This window comes from Aythya marila, assembly GCF_965140915.1.
Source record: "Aythya marila genome assembly, chromosome: 1".
Taxonomy (NCBI): Eukaryota; Metazoa; Chordata; class Aves; order Anseriformes; family Anatidae; genus Aythya; species Aythya marila.
In genome coordinates this window covers 121428097-121441683 of record NC_139042.1, presented here as the reverse complement: position 1 = coordinate 121441683, position 13587 = coordinate 121428097, and the positions used below count along the sequence as shown (strand labels likewise).

The window sequence follows — 13587 nt, the reverse complement described above, 5'->3', positions numbered from 1 at the left end:
ATTTAAATTGTGCACCCTCCACCAGTTCAGAGCAGCTTTTGCCTTTCTCTATTGCATGCAGGAATCCCATTTCTGATCCTACCATGGCAGTATAATGCAGCCTTCTTGAAAAATGGGACATCGATCACTGTGGACAGGCATGAGTCTGCTGTGGGATACCACAACCTAGCTGTCTATCAGTTCTGTCTAGGAGGGTGAATGCCTCAGCTCACCTCAGAGGACCCCACATCCAGGCGCCAAGATTTGGCTGAGACCTCCAACAAGGCCTTTGCCATCCTTTATTTCCCTGCTAAGCACACAGAAGAAAAAAAAAAAAAAAAACAACACAAAAGCTGGCTCTAGGTCTTTCTGAGGACAGCCCAGCAACTGGGCAAGGCGGTGTCTGAAATAAATATAGTTTTGGAGGAGAGTTCATTTCCCCTGAATTAATGCAGCCTGACACAGAGCGCAGGAGCATGTGCCATCTGGTCAGATCTGCCTTGATTTTGCGAACAAGGGGGAGGGTAACCGATACTTTTATGAACTGCAGTTGCTGCACAGGCAAAAACAGTAATCCCTTGGGTACCAAAAATGCGAGATGCTAATCTGAAATTAAAATGGGTAAGCGCACGCAGGCCCAGTAAGGTCGAGAAGGTCAAAACCTTCTTCTTTAAGGAAATGAACCTTTTTATCGTGAGAAGCTCTGGGCACAGCCATGTAGTTCATCAGTTTAATAGGAGGCAGTGGGGTAGCGTGCTGCTCTTTTATTTCTGAGCCAAGCTTGTTCCCTCTCTGTGTGGAGTGTAATGTAATTCCCTTCCTTCATCCCACAGCTTATGTGTGTCCTTTGCATAGAATTCACTCCTACATTACATGTCCATACCCCTTCCCCACCTCGGGCCCTGTTTTGCCATTGCCTTTTGATATAAATTGTGCTGGAGGGTGTCCCTCTCCCTCCTCAGCTAGTGATCAGGCAGCTAATTCCACTCTCTCGTGGAGTCCTGCCGAGCATGTAATGAAATGGCCAAATTCCGGCAGTTCTCCCCAGGAGGGAGTCGGAAACCATTCAGCGGCATGTCACGACGTGAGCTGTGATAGTGGGAGACCTGGAGGAGATCCTCATCTATCTCCTCGTGCTGCTCCTGAAAGCAGAGCTCATGCCTTGGCAAGTGGTGGATTAGGACTCTGCGCAAGCTGCGGGAGAGGTCAAGACAGCCCGGGCACACCCCATGGTGCTGGCTTATAGAGTCACAATTGGCTGTGACTTTGGGACAGGACAGGCTCTTAGTTTAGTGGATGATGGCTGAGTAACCCAGAGGCATGTGTAAGGCAGGAGCAGAAAGAGTTTGCTGTGTTTTCCTTACAAAGTTGCTCCTTGGCTGAGTGCCTTGCTGATTTTCAGCCATCATCCCATTGTGCAAAGTAATGATGAGGACTCTGAAACTTCTGTGCACATCATCCAAGGCACTTCCCTAAAGGAGGACTTTGTCTGCTGCTTTTAGATCTTCCCTGAGTGTTGTGGGTTCATCCTCTTGATGGGCAGTGGTCATGCACACAAAGCCAGCATATACTGCTTGGTGTAGGGGGTGGACAGTGATTTATGGGGTTATGAAGACTGCAGGAAGGACCAAAATCGGGACTGCATTTTCTATGCAGTCAGTTCAAGGTGAGTATTGCAGCTCTTCTGGCCAGGGAGGCTCTCAGGAGAGAATGTTTCCCAGTAGTGGTCTTGTTCTCCTTTTTCACTATCGATGCAGAGCAGGAACAGTATCTTGATGCATTCCTGCCTTGGATGTAGTAAAACTTGCCTTGCTTTTAGGTAGAGGCACATGATGATGCTTGGGGGAAAGATGCTATAAGTAATGGCGAGGGTTTTTCTGGGCTTTGCAGCCCAGATAAAAGAGTCAGGTTTGGATGTAATTGATGGGTTTAATTCATGACAGGGAGATTCTGGCTCAGAAATTGCCATCAGTTTTTGAGTGCTGAGCAGTGATCATCTGTGCAAGGGGCACATTTCTGTAAAGATCCTGCTTGTATTCCCTTCAGTCATACCCTCTCTCCCCCCACCTTCCATCCTTTTCTCTTCAAAAGGAAACATCCTCCAAAACAGGGAACTTTAAATGTCTTTTACCTTTTTTTTTTTTCTTTTACTCCCAAGCTCATTTTTGTCTCTGGACCAGCATGCCCGATAAAATCATGCAAAGGTCTTTTATTTATGTTTGGCTAGGAGCTGACCAGATGCCCCAGCCTGTGAAATAATCACCATCTGTTGATTGTAATTGCAAGGCAAAAGCCAAAAGCCTGGAAGGTTTTTTCAGTGAAGTATTCAAAGAACTGCAGCCTGACTTTTCTGAATAAAAACTAAAGCTTCTTCTCTGGGTCAAATCTTTTTTTTTTTTTTTTTTTTTTTTTTTTTTTTTTAATACTTTCCCACATGCTGAATGCCTATGAATAGTTCTGCTACTCATTCAGTCCTTATCGGGAGCAATTTGGCTTTGCACTTTCTTTTACCTTCACGGCCCTCTGAGAAGGTGGTCCCATGGCTGTGCCTTGGTGCATTGCATCCTTCCTTTGTAGCCCAGCACTTTGGTGGGAGCACACGTGTCTGAGGCCCTACTCCGCAGTGAGCCTCTCCTCTCTCTCTTTCTGTCTCCCTGCCATCTTGCCATTCTCACATCAGTCAAAGCTGTCTCGGGGGGAGAAGGACAATGGCGAATACTGCAGGTGCAGCGAGAATCAATAATTCATTTAATCATAAATTAATAAATGATGATACTGCTTGGGGAGAAGGGGAGGAAGAGAAAGAACATTAATAAAGTGGTTTCCAGATCAATTCCACAACTCCGAGCGACCGAAGAAAGGCACCAGAGGGCCTGAACCTGATAATTGTCAAGGTCTGTAGGATTCCCTCGCTGCTGTCATTGCCGCTTCTCGGGTTTAATTCAGTGACCTGGCTGTTATTTGCCCCTGTCTCCTGCGGTACTTGGGGGCTGCAAAACTTTGGTATTTGCACAGCAGCGAGCAAAATGCCTCTGGGTGGGGCAAGCGAGCTGTATAGGCATTTCTGTGCTTGCCGGATAAAAGCATTGCAGTGCTTGAAGTGCTTCTGCCAGGCACTGAGAGGAAGGCAGGTCTTCCTTCAGTCCTAGCCCACCAACAGCTGAGCTTGCTTCTCTGGAGCTGTGGGGTGCAGCTGAGTATTGCAGCCACTGGGTGACCCAGGAGCAATTAACGTTGTGCTGCATCTGGCCCTACCCGAATTACATGGAGAGGAATGCACATATGCATCCCATCTGCTGGGGTCTACAGCGTAAGAAGGCAGGGCAAGCCAGGATTTAGCCATCAGAAAATGAGAAATGAGTATAATAAGGATATTAAGTGCGCTAACCTCCAGCAGACACCTCTTGGACAGGTTATACCTATTTATTTCAGTAAGTGGACAAAGACGGAGAAAGCCTGTAACACAGCAGTCCTTCATCCTGACTAACGAGCAGCCAAATTTGTCAAATGAGTTACCACCAAGCTGTGGTGCTTTTGAGTACTCATCTCTGTCCTTCCCCCTGCCTGCAGTAACACAGGCATTTTGCAGCAGCTTAAGTGAAGGTCCTTTGGGGTTTGATTTGTCTCTGAAAAAATATATAGGACCCTGAGGATGTCTTTCCATGGATTTAATGCTCTGGGGGGACTACCTGAAGCTTGTTTTCATCATCATCCAGGAGAAGAGGTCAGGTCTGTTTATGCAGCATAGTAGTGCTTAGAGGAATTTGGAAGCTGTGCCCCTCTCCCAGCTCTCCATGTGGTCAGCAGGCATCTGGGAACATGACCTCCCTAGGGACACAAGGTCTTTATTATGGATTTGTGTGTCACTGTATTAATAACGGTAATGACTACTGGTTTTAGAGACTTAGTATCTCTTTTACATAACTATGTACGTTGCCAACAGGCGTGAGGTGAGCCAAAGCTGCTGGAATACCCAGCAAGGCTCTTTGCCTCAGCAGGGGCTTGAATTCTGCCCAACACTCATACACTGGGCAAAACCTCTGCTTTTCCTAAAAGGAAGGGATGAGCCAGTGCAACCAAGAATGCCACTGGGGCTTGGGACCTGGAATCTCAGACAGTTTAAAGATTGGGAGAGAGGGAAAGGATCTGCAAAATGCTCTTGCTGGGTGCACTCACAGCATCTGTGCCCCTTCTTTCCTTTGGGTTACTTATTTTTACATCAGTGCAACTTAGAATGAGGTCAATTTATTTCCTGGTATAAAGTCTATTTTTTAATATTTTTTTTCCAGTTTAATATTTTAACTCCTCACTTGTTATTACCTCCTCCCACTCTGCAGTACTCATATGGATCAAGTTTGTTTTATACTTTACTTCATTGGGATTGTTTCTTAGTCAGCTGTGCGCGTTTAACCCTTCTTGGTCTTCCTCCCAAATTCTTCCAGATCTAATTCTTAATCTTCTACTCTCCTCCCTCTCTTCTTTTCTCTTATCTCTGCTGAGGAAAACCTGATAGCTTGAACAAAATTGAAACCTTGGGCTAGTTGTAATGAAATGGTGCTAAAGCTCCTTCCTTCTTCCCTCTGTTGTTGCAGGATGCCCCTCTCTTCACTACCCAAAACTGCAAAAGTCTGTTTTGCTGATAAAACACATCAAGATTTTTTATTTGCTATTTTCTCTAATCTCAGAGTACAATACAGCTTCTGGGCTTTCTCCTTCCTGCTGAATATGCATCTTTTGGACCATTGCTCTCTAGGATCATTACCTGCATTTTTCTGTTTTGGTTGGGTCTAGATTAAATCATCCCCTTTCTCACTCATGCTACTCCCTGCTTTAACTTTCAGACTATTGCCCACACATTCTTAATTTTAAGGGACTTGTTTGGCAAGGGCCTGTTTCTTTTTCTTTTGTTACATCTGCAATTTCTATGTAGGGCATCAGCTGCAAGCATAATGGACAGTAAGTGTTGGCTTCCTTTGACACTGGTTTAATAAGACCAGTCCAAATAAGTGCATTTTCTTTTTGTACCTCTGGCCATTTTTTGGATCTGTGGATTGTTTGTTCTGGCTGAACTGATGCAGTGAGGTAATATCAACTCATTTAAATCCTGAAGGTGCTGCTCTTACTGCCTCCCCACTGGGTGCTAGTTGTGCATGTGTATTAAAAAGCAAAAGATTTTCGTTTGTGTATTGCAAGTGGTTATATTCTTTAGATTCTTAATGACTCCCTGTTTGTTTCATTATTTCACTAGGGATAGATATCGACTTGGAATTAAACATTGCCAACTCTATTCCTTATTGAAAATCTTTATTATGTTTGCTTTTTGGTTGGTTTTGTGGAACCTCCTCAGCTCAATGTCACTGGGATAATACGTTTGTCAATGGTTTGCCGTAACAAATTAGGCTCCTGATCTTGCATACATTTATGCATGTGCTTATATATATATATAGATTGCTTAACATTCAACCCTGTAATAGGTCTGCTGAAGTGAAAGACTTCTCAAAAATGTCTCTGTCTCTTCTGGATTAAGTTTGATGGTGTTGCTAGCTTTATTTGGTTTGTAGACATGTTGTTCTTCAAGTTCTTTTTGTTTCTGCTCCCCTTCTCCTTCCTCCTCCCCCTTTTTCTAGACAAAACTTCCTTTCTTTATTCTTCTGTCTAAGGACAGATTTAAAAAAGCTGCTCAGCCATTGCTTAACTGTTAATTTCATCCTCATCCTCATTTATTAATGAACCTACCTTCTTTCTGGTGCTTCTTTTCCTCCTGATGAATTTGTAAATCCCTTCTTATTCCCTTCAGTGCCTTGAGCAACATAAATTCATTTGCTTTTTTTCCCCTTGCCCTTATCTTTTCCCTACAGCCTTAATTGACTCTGTATATTCTTGTTTAGTCACAATCTCCCCTTCCATTTGCAGCACAGAACTTTTCTTATGGTTTTCTTAATGAAAAGGCATCAGTAGGAAAACACCGTGCTGTACAGTACAATAAGATCTGAAGTGTTTCATTTAAAAGTTGCGTGTGGTGGAGCCTTCTCAGGCAGAATTTATATTAGGAACAGTCACTGTGTGGCAAAGCCAGCATTTTAGTTCTAGTGGGTCTCTGACTTAATTTTTAAAGCTCTCACTGTGACTTGAACAGGGCGGGATGGGCAGCTGAGCAAATGGCAAATCCTGTTCTTTCTGAGCGGTTTCATCCGCTGTGCCATGTTGGATGTTCATTATGAGAGCTTCTTTCCTTCCCTGGTAGGAGACGAAGAAAATCTGCCCATTTTCTGGGTAGTTCATCTCCGTCAAAGGAGGTGTGTGGGGGTGTGTGTCTGTGAGTGTTTCAGCCACTTCTTGCTCAGATGAAGGCAGGGTGCCAAAAAGAAATCTGCACTGACAAAATAAGGAGCTGTAATGGGGGAGAGGGGACAGGAGGTCTTCCCAGCCTTCCAAGCTCTCCTCAAAGATGGGTTGGCAATGATGCCATACTTAAAGGCTTCAGTGGTGTGGCAGACAGGCAGGAGTGTCCCGTGACCACTACGGCTGTTGCTAGTAGGGATGGTGCACACACCCCCAGGGAGCAAAGCTGGAGATGGACCAACAGAGGGGTTGCTTCACAAGGTCCAGAGTCATAAACTTGGAGGCTAAATTTGGAGTCTCATTAGAGAAGACCTATTCAGCCAAGGCTGATCTCATGACCTAGACAGATGCTTAAATCTTGTGACCTACAAAGATGTAATCTAGAAAGTGGCTCTCCCACTGACCTGCCCCGTGATCTTGGGAAAGTCTATTTTCTGCTCAGTTACTTTGAAAGTTTCTATAAAACAGGGACAGTGATGTAGGGTTGTGGGAGCTTGGCCAGTTAGTGACTGAAATACTCCAACAACCTGGGTTGAAACAGCAGTGTTTCTTTCTTGTATGGAGTCAGTGTGAAGGTGTTGGTGGGGCAGGGCAGGAGGAGGTCAGTTGTGTTCAGTGGTTCACACCACCTCTTGTGGGGATGCTCTCACCCACATTTCTTCTCCCTACTCTCTGTGTGGGTGCCATGGAGAGTAGCTGTGGATAAGCAAAGTGTAACAGGGTTACAAGTTCCCATATGCCTTTTGGACCAGAATAGAACCATTGCTGCTTCATCATCCTATATCACCCCCATCCTTCCACACTTCGTGAAGATGGACAAATCAGGAGTCATGCTAAGTCCTGAGAAGGTGGAAGAAAGCACAAACTGTGCTTAAAAATTAAGAGCTTCCATGGGTCTCCATTGACCCACAACTCCCCCCTTTCTTCTCTTGTGCCCCGTGTTGCCTGGCAGAGGTACTGCCAGAGCTCTGGTCAGCATGCTGGATGTTTGCTCAGAGGAAATATCTCTTTGTTTACATGGGGGAGAGAGGAGCTTAGGAAGAAACCTGGCACAGAGCAGTTGGGATTCGGTTAATCTGCTTAGAAATACATTAATCGGAGGATCAGATGCTGTCAACAATACTCTTTCCCCCTCACTCTCTTCCCTCTTTCAGTACCTTACTCATCGCTGCTCCCATTGGGTCCTATTCCTCACCCTCGTCCATGTGTCCCTCTTCTCCCCTGCTGTGAAAGTCAGGGAGTAATGAAGCACAAGGAGATTAAAGGAAAATTAACAAATAAAATATAAATCCTAGATCTAAATGAAAATTAAAAATGGATCTTCAGCTGTTTATTTGCATCCCTAAATATAGCCTTGTGCCTAAGCCAAACTGAATGTAGCCAGGATTTCCCTGGAAAGCGCTGGGAAAAATGTGCAGTTCCTAAAACATGAGCAAGTAGTGGAAACAGTGGCTGCCTGCTTCCTTTCGAGACTTTATGCATCTCCCCCCAAGACAACAAGAGGCTGCAGAACAAGCTGTGGTACCAGGCTGAGAGGTGGCATTATCACGGCATCATCACCAGAACTGGAGAAAGAACTACTCCAAACTACCACCCCTCGCTGCCTTCAGTATGAAGTGGGGTACTTGGTTTCTGGATAACGTTTCAAATCTAAAAATGGGTAACTGTAATTATTGTCAGAAATCTCAATTTAGTGGGTGTGCTGATTAGAACTGGAGACAGGTTCAGTCTCTTTTTTTGTGCAGTTGGGATAATCATATGCACAAAGACATTACCTGTATGGGGAGAGAGCCCTGAGAGAAGGGGTCACTAATAATGCTGTTAATGGCATATTCCTCAACACCTTGCTTTTCCTGCCTGGCCTTTGATGAATTTAAAAGGAGGCTGAAAAGTGCATGGAGCTGAGGTTGAGGCCAGGTTTGCTGCTCTCTGAGCTATGTTGTTGTAGAATAACTGTTGTCAGAGGAGTATTTGTTCTACATGTGCTGTCTTCTTCTAACACTTTTTCTTTATTAATTTTTCAAGAAAAGCACAAGAACAAAAAGCATTGCAGTGTACAAGATATCGGTACCAGCTGGGGGATAAAGAAAGAAGTGAATAGCTTCATCTTTATACTCATAACATTTGCTTTGCACATGTAATGTTATATATTCCTGGGTTTTGTCCTCAGATACGCAGCATTCTCTTTCATTTTCTGTTACAAAGGTATAATCAGAGGCAATGCAGGATGTGCAACGTGGCTTACTTAATTTCAAGGGAAACCTTTAACTTCAGGAACATCTGACCTTTGAGCCGTTGTTTTAACAGCATTACAGTTGCATTCATTTTGGAGATTTTGCAATCCCATATTAATCCAAATTCCATTGAAGTCAATACCCAGACACCTATTGGCTTAAGCTGGGGTTGGTTCAGGTCATTACTCTTCATCTTGTGCTGAGAAAAGGATGGGGATAAAGAGGAGGATGCAGCAGGATATCAGAGCTCAGTTTCTTTTTGTGCTTTCATGGGTGAAGTAAAGGCTGGCTAGGAGAAAAATTGGGGTGGGTAAGAGTTTTTAATGCAAAAAGATTTGGGGGAGTTGGGTGGGAAGGAGGTTAGTAGGCGGCATGAGGGAAATGCAGTGCTGCTGCCTGGAGGTGCAGCAGTACTTGCCCCAAATGGGAATTGAAAAGCAATTTGGCCAGAGGTTCCTCCATGAAATCTTCTCTTCCATGTGAAGACGTGTCCTTGTGCCAGATCTCCTCTGCTCCCTCTCGCTGGACCACCATGCTTTAGGAAGACTGAGAACCAGCCTCTGTTCCCCTTGACCTGCTATGAAGATCCAGCGGAAACAGTGCCATTTCCCTGTACATGCTTTATGCATCTTCTATATGCATCTACATGCTAAATGTATAGCAGAAACAGATGCACTCAGCTATTTGAGAATGTGTAGACCCCTTTCATGTACAGGATTTTTTCCCTAACAAATTTGGAGGTCTGATCCCGTGATCCATACCATAAAGTAAGCCTTGATGCAATAGCTTCACAAGACCTAGGGTTGGACATTGGCCCTGCAACTAACAAGTGGACACAAGACTTCTCAGAAGGCAGACGTCATGCCAGCAAGGCAGAAATGCTGAGCTAGCAAGCTCACAAATTCCTGCATCTTGGCTCCCTCCCAGAAAACAGGAGGTAGAGAGCCAATAAACCTCACAGAGATGTGTGCCTTTGACAGCAGCCCTGTGTATGTCAGCTGCTCTATTGCTCCTGGCCAGGAGCAGGGGCTGTGCTACCTGCTGGATGAGCTTGTAGCATTGAATCTCTGCATTTTGGGGATTTGTTTGCCCAGGCAAAGGAGGGTGTGATGGCATTGCTGCTTCCACTCTGTTCAGCAAGAGTAAGGGGCAGAGGGAGGACATGGTAGCACAGGTCTTGCTGTGAGCTGCTGTCAGGAAAGTATGCAGTGTCCTTTCCAGCATGGTGTCCCTGCTGGTTTTAGCCATGCTAGCCTGATTAATCCTGGTACAGACACATGCACTCATGCTGGGGCTGGGTTTTCCTTTTGCTGAGGACAAACAAACAATTGTGGGTTTGGGGTTAGCCTATGTCTCCAGTATGTTGTGCAGAGCTGGTCTGAGTTTTTCTTTCAGCTTTATGTGTTGATGAAAAATGGCATATTTTTAGTCCAAAAATCTTTTTCACAGAAGTGCTCATTATGTTCTTTTTTTTTTTTTCACTTCCTTCTTCCCATGGAAAATGGCCAGGGTAGGAGAAAGAAGTGGGACAGGTGATTTTTAATTTCTTTTGACATTGGTTTCAGTTTTCTCTATAAGAAAAAGGATGGGGAAAAATGCAGGGAAGGTAAGGAAAGGAAACCATTTCTATTGCTTTTTCATCTAAATTTAGTGCTGGAAAAACTGCTATCTGCTTTTCTGCTCATTTTCCTCTTCATCCCTATATTTTTTTGTGTTCCTCTCTTGTAGTTTGCCTCCTCCCAGGCTGCTGCTTTCCTGAGAACATAAATAGCCACAAGTGCTGGTATTTGCATGGAAGGTAGGAAAGGAGCCTTGCAGGAAAAGGCAGTGCCTCAGGTAGATGCACTCCCCTGAGCAGTGTCTTTCAGAGCTTTGCTGCTGTTGTAGCTAGAAAAGTAGTCTGAGATCCTGCAGTGATTTTTTTTTTTTTTTTTTTGCTTTAAAAAAAAAAAAAAGATTGGTGGGGTAAAGAGAAATGTTTTTAAGATGTAAATTAAAAGCATACTGTAGTTATATTTTGGAATTTTGCTTTCTGTATTCTTCTGCTTCTTTTCCTTTGAAGTATTTCTATCTCGTTCTCTACTTTTCTTTTTCCACCATGATGACTTTCTCCTATCACAGGGGGATGTGTTTTATGGGCTCCCACTTAACCCTGCCTGATCCCAACTGTTATAAGGCTCCTTCTCTTTTGGCACCTTTGTGTCTGGTACAAATGAGTATGGTAAATCCCTATGGAGGGTTCTGTGCTTTTGGGATGCTTCCCAGCCAGCCAGCAGCACCTCTGTCCCCATCTCCCTTGTCCCTTAACCCAAACAGTTCTTGCTCGGATGCTGATGCCATCACTCTTCTCCTGGCATGATGATGTGTGGAGTGTTCAAATACTCCACAAGCCTTAATTAATGAACATGTGTTCCCTGCTGGCCGCTCTGCGTGCAGACAGTGGATGGGAGGAGGGAGGAGAGGGGCATGACTGGTGCTGGAGCATACGCTGCACATCCTGCCTTTCACACTCAGCCGTTCCTCAAAGCCTCGCCCCCCCTGCAGAAGTGGAGGGGGCCTGGGATGCCTTGGAGGGGCAAAGAGACACAATCGAGTTTGACAGGATTTGCACCACAAATTAAGCGCTGAGTGCTAGCATTTGACACTCCAGCTCTGTGGAGCTTTTGGGTAGCCCCTCGCAGAGAAACCTGTCAGAAACCCGAGCATCCAGAAAGCAGGGGGGAAAAACCACACTGCCACGTCCTGTTTTTCACTTCTCAGAGGATGCAAAACACTGAATGGGTGCTGCGTGGCCTTGTCAGCTCCAGCGAGCACCCCAACACCATTGCCTGGGGGAGGAAGGTGCTCTCATGGCAGAGAGCCTGTGTGCTGCCACTCTCCTCCCCACACTGCCACAGTGCAGGGCTGGAGTTATGTCCCACAAAGTGAATGCGGGACCCTGGGAATGAAGATGTATGTGATGCCCTTCAACCTGGGGATGATTTCCCCTCCTCAGCCTCTTGCACTTCTTACAGCCCTGGTTAGCTGCACTGTCATGGTGCTGGGCACAACCATGCCCCAGAAAAACACCTCTTCTTGGGTCTTGCTGGCAGCATCAGCACTGGAGAGATTTTTGAGGGTCAGTGAGAGGGCTGAAGGAAAGGGGATAGGTAAGTGGATGCCCAAGGCTCTTCTCTCTCTGCTAGGGAAGTCCTGAACTGCTAGTCCTTGTTTTAGGTTCAATGTGGGTATGGAAACAACAACACCCTTCTTCTTGATCAAAAAGTATGTACTAAACCCATTTAATTACTCCCAGCCAGCGATGTTCATGCCAACAGACTAATGGAAGCTTGTTTTCATTTGTTAGACTTCCATTACCTGGAAGTAGCTGTGTCCTCTTCGTCTGTCCTTTGTGCTTACGCATTATTGCTGCATGTGCTGTCTGAAGTGATGCTGTCTTCCAGCCTAGCAGAAGTGCCTCCTCCCCTGCTGCATCTTCTGCTTCCTGGAGTTGGGAAGAGACTTTAACATTTTGTGACGTGAGTGCAGAGATGCATATTAGTAGGTCCTATAGTAATGACAGTTGGGCAAGCAGTTACAAAAAGCTGTTCCTTTGCTGAAGATAACCTCTGGATGGGCAGTGCTTTGTGGCAACTTCAGTAGAGTACAGCCTCCTGCAACACCGCCTTGTCATTAGAGCTGAATTCCTTCCCTGTGGTCTGTGTTTATTGCGAACATAAATGACATGCCTGTGGCAGCCTCAAAATACATCTTCTGAGCTTCTCTTTTAGGCATTAGCACCGCTGGGTGCCCAAGTAGCACAGAAACACTAGTGAGGTGAGAGAGCTCTGCAGTTGGATGTGCCATGTGGAAAAGCAATGACACCAGCAGATCTCCTCCCCACAGGCCCAACATTCAAACCCACATCTAGAGCCTTCATTGGTAGACCAGGCTTTGGTGCAGTGGATGTTTGCTTTCTGACTTTTTTAGCTGCTTTTTATGGAGTCTGCCAGCAGCTGAAGCAATCTCCGTGCTTCCACGAGTGTTTTGCAGCAGCCTTTCCCTCATGCAGTTGTGTCTTCAAGCAGGGGATGTTGGTGTGAGCGCTCACAGAAGGCAAGGAAACCAGGTCGGGCAAACACTGTTGAAGCAAATTCAGGCTCATTATTCAAACAGATGTTCATGAATATATTTTGCCATATTTGCAGAGTCTTAATTGTAATCTGACTTGATGGGCACATGAGTTTAAAAGTAGAAGACTGAATTTATAGAGGGAGGGATGAGCTGGAACATGACCTACAGAGCGGGGCTCTGGAGAGTGAGGGTTCACTTCCACCTCTGCACAAGCATGAGCAAGTCACCTGGGGAGACTCCTTGTCACCTGACCTTATTGCTCCTTGCCTTCCCTGGGAAAACACACCCATGTTGTGAGCAGGACTGCTGCATTGCGTGTTCATTCATAATTGCTGCTTTCTTTGCTTTCCCCTCTTGGCAAATATAATGGGGATTTACTGCTTTTTGTCTCTCCCAAGTTAAAGGCTCTCCTCCATCCCTCTTCTTTTTGCTACCAGCATCTTCCATAGCAAGCTGTCAAAACTTATCTTAATGGGGTCCCTCCTGCAAAGTTTTGGTGTCACCAAGTAATAAAATGACTTCCCTGCCTGGTGAACAAGAAGGGAATCTGGGCAAGAAGCCCAAGCATAATTCTTCTGCAGAGATTATTATTATTGCCATTAGCAAATATGGTAGGAAAAGTTATGATAAACAAGGGAGAGATAAGTGTGATTTGTACAAGTTTAATCTCTTCTCCGTGTGTTGTTTTTTCTTTTTCCTCCCTGCTGGCAAACCAGGTAAAAAGATTGCATTGCTTCTGCATCGTCTGATGACATTGGGGTTGTCCATTGCATGACATGACACAGCTCATCCAGTCTCATACGTACCTTTTCACATAACAAAAATGTTTCTTAAACAGATAATTTTACCCCTTGAAGTAAATGACATGGTACCACATAGTCTAGAGACAGAAACCTACTTCTCAGCCTCCTGCAGCATT

General features: G+C 45.1%; 1 protein-coding gene across 2 annotated transcripts in view; it reads left to right on the top strand.

The window, feature by feature from the left end:
• The window catches only part of IGSF11 (immunoglobulin superfamily member 11), a 94363-nt gene that overhangs the window by 58641 nt on the left and 22135 nt on the right, over window positions 1-13587 (top strand). The gene's annotated exons all lie outside the window — the stretch shown is intronic.